Consider the following 8845-nt stretch of genomic DNA (forward strand, 5'->3'; position numbering starts at 1 on the left):
TATTATCTATATATTAAGACAAAATATCTTTGAGGCAAAATGGCTTTAAGGCGGCAAAATAGTTTTAAGCAAAAGTACTGAGCACACTTGTAAACAGTACAAACCTTTATCTTACTCAGAAAGTAAAAGAGAACCTGACATTGACTTGAAAGGAATTCAAAACATTTCTTGGGATAAATATGCTAATCAGTTAAGTCTTATGTCAAATATCTTGGATCAAATTTGTACTTGTCATCTGAGATGCGGCTTTGTTTTGGCTTTAATTTGGTAATAACTAGTATTGTGGATCTTACTCCAGACCAAGACTTTACGGGAGGAGTACCAAGATAATAAAAGGATCAAACTTTTTTTTAAGAATTATAATTTTTTTTAATCTTTATTAAGATAGCAAATAATATATATGAATTATTTAAAATTTTAGGGTGAAGATGCATTTGAAGAAATACAAGTATACTTAATAGTTTACAATTTCTTCCCCAAATTAAGGCCTACAAACATAAATATTCATAAATCCAATTTATAACATTAGCATCTCAATAACAAAATATCCATAAAAAATAAACTGAATAAAAATCAATAAAGTAAAACAATAGAACACACATCAATTTTGATATCCATTCCCTTCAAGATTGAAATAAATAAATAAAAAACAAGCAACTAAAGTATAAATATGTAATAGTGAGTGAAAAATTGTTTTTATGCTAACAACTAGATCATTTATTCCAGCTATTTCTAAAAAGTTTCAGTATCTTCCGGAATGTCCAAAAATGTCTAACGGAGTTTGATGGATGAATCTAATAATATCAGAGGCTCAGTCCCTAATACCTTCGATCATTTTAGGAATTTTAAATCTTTGGTTCTTGCAACCGCCAAAATAAAAATTGCACGAATATCTTCCTCAACTTTGGGTTCTCTTATAGTTATATTCTTTGCTAGGTAATTTTTAACATTTAACATAGCACTCTTTATCCATTTAGTTCAGGAGTAGGATCTTTATTTTTCGACGACACACCAAACAGAATTATTGCCGTAATTATATTAACATTATTGTCTTTCAGACCCCTCAGGTTTAAAGTAATAAATGATCGTAGAATATTTAATTGAGGATATTCCAAAAATATGTCTACTGGTGTTGAATAATTTAACACAATCTTTACATTTATTTGAAATTGAGGAGCGAATTTTCTTACATCAACTATTTGGGAAGTTGATGACATAGTTATATGCATCCCATTACTAGTTAAATTTTAATTCCCAAATCCATTTATCACACCTTGACAAGGGAGAGTCTTACAATGGATTTAAAAAAAATTGTTTTTTTCTTGGTTATGACAATAAAACCAAGACTTTAAGAGGTCTAGACCGAAATGCAAGACTTTAAAAAGTTGGTATCTCTGACAATACTGATCTAGAATACCACGTCCATAGTCAATGCGCACAAAATTTTATATGTGAGTAGATTAAAACAGTGTTTGTAATAGAAAAGGAAGGGATTGATATTTGATCATACATCAGAGTTTTCTAGAAGAAATATTAAATATGAAAGTAAATTAGGTTAAATCATTTTTTTTTTTCATACACATACTATGTAGTCAATTTATATCATATATGATACTACTAATAAATATTTTACGGGAATAAAGTTCTTTATCTTTGAGGACATAAGGTGGGTTACCACATAAAACAATACACATTACACATGTGTGAAGAATATATATAATTTTGTAATGGACCAATAGACAATATATTTCTAAAAACATTGCATATTATAATTATTGAACTTTAACAATTCTTCCTTTCAAAATAAATAAGTTCTGTGATTCTTGTTTGTATGAGTAAAATAAGTCATGATAAATTAAATTTTGGAAGGACATCATTCACTAATGTGACGTTTTCTCTACCACAAACAAGAAAATTTTTAGATTGCAGAATCTCTTTATCTTGAAAAAGAGAATTCATGAGGAAAAATATTAAAATATACAAAGTTCTTATAAATGAACTAGGCGTACATACTTGATAGATCTGTGGTAATCCCATAGAGATCAAATACATTGAGTGAAAAAGCTGAGTAATAGGAAGGGAAATTCTTTGACGTCGGGACAGCAAACGAGAGAAAAAAGATAATTGACCAAAAAAATCGGGAACAATTAGTATTTCTTGCTATAAGCTCCAACAATTTTATCAAATTAAAAACATAATTTGCATCTCATTGGTCATTACATCACATCAACCTGCACATGATTACTACACGCGTATATTACTTAATTAAGATATTTGAGTTTATGAAGGGTAGTTCTTTTTAACGTTTGCATTTCTTTCTGGCCACATCCCATCCCACTTCAACCCGGTTTTGATACAAACATAACTTTATGGAGAATAAGTCCGGTACGAATGTCACACTAGTATGTCAGTTGATCACTATGCTTCTTTACAACAACATACCCATGCCTTCTTTTAATTAGGAAATAAAAACGTTTGGCACTTTTTTGTATTTTTTGCAATTTAAAATGTAAAATAAACAATGCTTTATGGGTAAAGCGGTCGAGTGCACTACTCGACTCGTCCAAAAATTTCAGAAAACGTGTCGAACAGGATGGTGAGAACCCACTGACGATGATTTCTCAGAAGCAATCAAAATTGTACAGAGTCCTACTTTGTTGAGGACAATAAACATAAAATTCAGAAAATTCCCGGCCAATCGATGAATGTTAGCACTGACAGCATCGATGGAGCGTCTCATTCAATTGTCCATCCCGTTATCAATAAAGACTTACGGTACCACAGCTACTCATGCCGCAAGGGGCAGATTATTACCCCGTCAAATTTGGAGAAAAGTGTCATCCGAACCAAGGCTTTGATCAAACTAAAATAAAAGCATCATGTAAAAGACCTTGTCTGGTTATTATCAGATTAGAAACATTAATGTCTTACACAGAAGCATAACTTGAAGAAGAATAGATGGTTGTCAAAATACCTTTATAACGTCCCTAGGATCATGAAGGGAAAGTACCCGCAGTAAGTTATGGTTCTTGGCATGGTTAACAGCGAAAGCCACGTAATAACGCCCTTCATCTTCAAGCAGGAACTGAAGGTCAACGCCCAGGCCTACACCAATGTTCTCAACACCAAAGTCTTCCCCTGTATCCGCAGCATCATGAAAGACGGATCTTGGATCTGACAGCAAGACGGGACATCCAGTCACACCAACTAAAGAACAATCGTTTTTTTTTATTCTGAAAATGTTATGTACGTCCCTCCGAGTTCTTATCCTCCTTACTTGCGGAAATTGAACTCTTTAGAATATTTTGTCTTTGGTAATGTTGAATGGGCTTCCAATGAAGGTTCCCACAGCCCCACAAGATTCCTGAGAAGTAGGATAAGGAGGTAATTCTGGACGACTTTAACCAGTGGGACGATTAAGAAGGCAGTAAGATGTTTCCAGGGACATTATTAAGGTGTGGTTCGAGCAAAGGGTAATTTTATTGATTGAGTGTCCAATTTATGTTATGTTGTTGATTTTTGTTAGTCCCGCGTAAAACATACCCACTTTTGTGGGATATAATTGTAACTCCAAACCGGCAAATCTCGCAAAATATAAGTTTTAAGAACAATAACATGTATCTCCTGAATCAAAATATATATTTACACTAATTATATCACTTGAGAAGACGTGAGAATGAGAGGATTCACGAATCTAACTCAATTTAATCCATAATTATTGATTCTTGAATTGAATTTTAGATAGAATAGTTTACAAAATCAATCAATATTTTTTTGAAAGGGTAAATAAAATTATATTTAAAATTAAAAATTGGAATAAAATTTGAATATCTAGTATAATATAATATTATATTTGTATGTATGTTCGCTAATAAAAACGTATAACCAGGGTATTTATTTAAAAACAGAGACAGAGAAAGGCATTCAACATAACATAAAAGTTGTTTAAAATTCTGAGTTATTTACTTAAGGCTATGTTTCATTCCGATTAGACCAGATTCCTGGCTCTGGAGGGCAAGTTATTTATGTTCATTAATAAATTGATAACTCATTATAACTCAACTTCCTATCTGGTCTCTTTGAGCTCCAAAAAGTAATTTTGGTGTTTTGGGTATAGAAAAAGCTCCCCATATATGAAACACCTTCAAACACAAACACGCAAATCGGCACCCCGTCATAGCCTGACCTGTTTCAAAAGACGCATCCATGCAAAGTTTCACCCTCCGAGGCCCAACGGTGTGGGCACCATAAAAGAAACGCACACACAAACTGTATTACATGTATATCAAGAAAAAAAAAATCAAATTATATACACTAGGATTGATAAGACTAAAATCTTTTGTCTCCTTTAAACTATAGTAGATATTGTTGCAACTGTCTCTATTCCTTTTTGACATCAACAGTTCTACACCGATTGAATTTCAATAGCTTTTAAAAATAGTATTTGCCCATATTTTTTAACCGTTTTTTTTTTTTTTGTATTTGTTCCAATTTATTAAGCTCATAATACATAACATAATATGAATTTCGAGCATGAATCACTTTAACTGGTAGTCCATTGAAATCTGATTACTTACTGAATAAAATAATTATTGAAGGTTGAGTGATTGAAATTAATTCATATTTCGATTTATTAAAGCATTTACATTATACAATTAGTTACAAAACAGAGCGAACCTGAACTCTTTATCTTTCGTACAAGTCGAGAAAATGACCCTATAACGTGATCAACGAATTTCCATTCGCATACTCCAAGCAGTTGGGCGTCTCCAGGACCAACGTCTACGTCGTCAGCAACTTCAAACGTTGGAGAGGAAGAAAGACTCTCTCTAAAAGGCCAAACTGGACCCGGAGGAGCTAAAAAAAAACAGCCCAGGCCAATCACCTCAAGTCCATGAGGATACATGAAAGAGATCTCGAAGTTTCAAACCAAACTGTCCAGAAAGCTATAATAAAGTGGGTGGAAAGAGCATTGTGAGGGTGGAGAGCCCACTTTTAACACCAGCAATAAAAAGAACTCATCTCCTCCGTTGCAAGAGTCTTTTGACTTCTTTTCAACTCTTTTTTGTAACTCATGGTCCCCTTACAGCCTGATGCCAACCTTCTCGATTACAACTTTTGAGTGCATATCAAGGGTAAGACCAGCAATGTCCGTCATCCAAAAACACTGTCAGCCAGCACTTACACGCCATAATAAGAGGACTACATCGTAGCTGGTGCCAGGCCTTCCGTACCTCAAAGCCATTTGTCGCTAAGGGTGGCTAGATTAATAATTAAGAGAGTTTAGATACACATCTAATTGTAGTATGAATTTTCTTGTAATTCTATTGTTAATTTAGGAATTATATCTTGTTGAAGTTTAAAATTCAAAGTGTTCAAATTTTAATGGATCACTCGGTAAATAAGAAAATCAAGTACAATATGTATTAATTCAATGTTCAATCAGATTCCTCAGATTATAAATTTTATTTTATCGTAATTACAAATGAATAATGACTGAAAGGGGAATTACTATGGATGTAAATCCTAAGCATTTTTTAGTGTCTAAGTTTTTTTTTTGTTGGCAATCTTAACAAAGATATTTTTCTTCAAAGCTGTTATCATAATTATTTCATTCTTGAGAGAGAAAATCCAAGTATAAAGTGTACCCACGAGTCTGTGTGTTTTTTGGGAAGTTATAAGCAGTGATACATAATATATGTCCCACTTGTATTTTAAAATAATAGAAACGGGCAAATAACAAACATGATCATATGGAAGGAGAGCATCTTAGCCGTCATGATGTTGTTTTGGATCATCTGCAAGCAGCCGTGAGAGCGAGGAAATAAACACAAAGCCCACAACGTATATAGAAAAAGACACACCTATAGGTTCTTACTAACCCAATGTAAATCCTTAATTCCATTCTGAGTCCAACAAGGACATACACCTATAACTCCCGAGCAAACCCTAGTTGTTACTCTTTGCCTTTCATGAGCATAGCACTAGTTATTACTTGGATGTTTTTTCTTCAAGAATTAAATAATAATGACTACAACTTTCTAGGATATATTTTATACAACTTAATTTATAAGTGTAAGTCCCTCGTAGACTCAAAGTAGAATTGAACATCAAAAACGGAGTAATTCCTGGCTATGTCCTTGATAAATACAGAGTGAGACCTTTGTTTAATAATTTTATCTCATAGCTACTTGCTGATAGTCTAATAAAATGTCGTAACAACTAAGTTATTCTCCTCTGCAACATTCTTCAAACGTTCAGGGTTACCATGTTAACTTGTGGGGGGTTATTTTCCATACTGAAATGGCTTAATATTGACAACTCTAGTAGTTATTATATTATAGGAACATAGTAATTCTAATTGATATTAATTAATATAGATATATTTTTATATGGGAACACTTTAATAAACATTATATTTAATGATTTGACGGTCATCTTATCAATTGATGATGAAGTTGTGTATCTTTACATTGAATATCAAATTGACCTTTAAAGTACCATCATTAATAGGCCTCGGAATTGTCGGTTGACAACATGTTTATTATAACTATGATTGTTGACATTTTGCTTTGATCAAACTAAATGACATTTTATATACAAGAGTAGGTTATCTTTGACCGAGTACTCTTTTTCATGGACTTTTTTGTAGCTCTTTTATATATATTATAATTAATCAAATTAGACAAACCATATTAATTTACTCCAGGGATAAGATGAAACGAATTGAAAGTTTAGTTAGTAAATTTAAGGGACTCCGTGATGTACTGTAATAATAACTGGGGAGAATATTACCAATTCCTTAATACTACGTAGCTCTTATAAACAAACACTTCATGGGCAATTATCTTTTATGAGCACAAACGAATGTTCAATCCAGTTCGAATATAATTAAATGTAGGAAATTCACTCCTCAGGAGATAAATAATAATGACAACGACTGAGGAAAAAGAAATACATTCTTCAAATCACCAATTTCAAACAAATAGACGAGTCAAACAATTCACTCAATTTTTATCACTACTCCGGATCCTCTAAATAGGTTGTAAGACTGATCACTGTGTAAATAATTCCTACATATTTTGGACAAAAAAAAACAATCTCAATTATTTATCTCTAAAGATTATGACATAACTTACCGAACCAAATTTTATAAGTTTTAGGACTGATATACCGGTAGTTGCATAAATACGCGGACTATTTGGGGGAAATAATTAAATGTTTAATAAATTTCTTATGACGTATTTTTTTTGAGAATTCAATATATAATAGAGAATTTATTCTGCTATAAAATTTAATATAATTACTGAATATAACCGCCATCAGCTCCTGTGACATTCTCCAAGCGCCCGCTGAAGGCCTTGCACAGATTGATGATGTAATGGTCTTCCATAGCTGTCCATTGCTCATTGATGCTGGCCTTTAATGAGTCCAAATTCGGGTGGCGGGTAGATGCGAGTAAGAAAAACAAAAACAAAGCCAAAAGATTAACCGAGTTACTTGTGTTGGATTTTTTTATTTCCGGTCACGGAACCTCAAGATATAAGCGTTTAAAAATTAGTCCGCGTATTTATGCAACTACCGGTATAGGACTTAACTGGACCTAACCAGGACTGAATTGGACGGGAATGCAGACTTCAGTCCTTAATAAGGACTGACACAACAATGATTGTATAACCTTTGTATATGTTACGTATTACGTATAAAAAGTCATTTAACCTTTAAATCTTTAATTATTTAACTTCAAGGTCAAACCAAACTCTGGACGTTTATATCATTACTCACAAAGACTTGGAATTTCCTCTGATTGTGTTTACTTCCTCCTTTATTATTCATGCCTGACGAACGTATTTATATATATAAATATATGAAGGTACAGGAATATATATGTACATCTTTATCGAACATAAGCCTAGTTGAAGAGATAGATGTTGAACAAAAAGGAGGAACAGTATCCTATGTTAGCTTTGATAAATCGGGGAAGTCGAAAAACATTGATCTAAGACTCCTTCAATTAAGTATTTTAGCAGTTTATTAATGTTAACCAAAATTAAATAAAAAGCATATCTCCCAGGCCACACTAATGAAAACACTTTTTCCTTGCACAGATCATTGATAGTGCACCATCGGTAACTAATGCATAGGTTTAGAATTTGTGAGTACACTGACAGAAAGGCTAAAATTAACGGTAATTATTTTTCTCCTAAATCTTGATTTGGTGATATAATACAGTTAAATGTATCAATAAATTATTATAAAATACGTGTACGCACGATTATATATATTGGGTAGGGGCTCAGTTTTTGGATTTTTTTATCCAAAAAAAAAAATCCAAATATGAAATTTTAAAAAAAATCAAATATTACATTTTTTGCGAAATTATTTCAAAAATCCATAGCATTTGACAAAAAATTGAATTTTTTGGAAAACAATTTCCAAAATCTACAGCTGTCAGAAAAAAATTATTGTTTTTGGAAAAAAATTGCAAAAACAAAATGTCAAATGAATTTTTTTTTTTTTTTGAATTTAAAAAAAAAAAAATCCATAGGTAATGGCAGAAAATTTAATTTCTTGTAATTTTTTTTCTTTTAAATTGATTTTTTTTGAAAAAAATTGCAAAAAGTGAAATTTCTAATATTAATTTTGACCTAAAAATACTTTTTTTAACTAAACTAGCTGTTGCCATGCCAAAAATAATCTGACAGCCTTGAAACTTTGCCAAAATCATTTATTTTGTTGTTTCTAACAGAAACAGTCTTTGAGTAGGTGGAGACAAATATCTACCCAAAAAGGGGACAGCCTAGTGTACTTATAGAAAAGCTTGATTCTTGCACAGCATTGTAGC

At 32.1% G+C, this 8845-nt stretch overlaps 1 long non-coding RNA gene across 1 annotated transcript; it reads right to left on the bottom strand.

Annotated features, from left to right (window-relative positions):
• Positions 1 to 5165: 5165 nt before the first annotated feature.
• On the bottom strand, positions 5166 to 7635 carry LOC121121962 (uncharacterized). Its single transcript, XR_005865636.2, has 3 exons — positions 7308 to 7635; positions 7140 to 7197; positions 5166 to 7073 (listed from the first exon to the last, which is right to left on the bottom strand). It is a non-coding gene; the product is annotated as an uncharacterized lncRNA (long non-coding RNA).
• Positions 7636 to 8845: the final 1210 nt, after the last annotated feature.

The sequence above is a fragment of the Lepeophtheirus salmonis genome, chromosome 7, assembly GCF_016086655.4.
Source record: "Lepeophtheirus salmonis chromosome 7, UVic_Lsal_1.4, whole genome shotgun sequence".
Classification (NCBI taxonomy): Eukaryota; Metazoa; Arthropoda; class Copepoda; order Siphonostomatoida; family Caligidae; genus Lepeophtheirus; species Lepeophtheirus salmonis.